The 203-nt window shown below is 34.5% G+C and overlaps 1 protein-coding gene across 3 annotated transcripts in view; it reads left to right on the top strand.

Moving 5' to 3' along the window:
- The window catches only part of LOC119588580 (methenyltetrahydrofolate synthase domain-containing protein-like), a gene marked incomplete in the record, with an annotated part of 56,358 nt that overhangs the window by 49,985 nt on the left and 6,170 nt on the right, over positions 1 to 203 (top strand).

Raw genomic sequence — 203 nt, 5'->3', positions numbered from 1 at the left:
TTTCTTTTAACCAAAGTTTATCATCTAGCTACCAGAGAAACTACATTGAATTCTCTTTCAAATGCTGTTCTTTGCATAAAGATATGCAGGTTGCCTCCCAAGTTATGGCAATATGACCCATGCTTAAAAACCGTTATTAGTTGTCTCAGACCACTCTTATTAGTGTACATGTATGTATAAATATGTGCACGTGTATGTATAAG

The sequence above is a fragment of the Penaeus monodon genome, chromosome 24 (genome assembly GCF_015228065.2).
Source record: "Penaeus monodon isolate SGIC_2016 chromosome 24, NSTDA_Pmon_1, whole genome shotgun sequence".
In the NCBI taxonomy this organism is placed as follows: domain Eukaryota; kingdom Metazoa; phylum Arthropoda; class Malacostraca; order Decapoda; family Penaeidae; genus Penaeus; species Penaeus monodon.
This window is presented reverse-complemented; position numbering and strand designations above follow the sequence as displayed.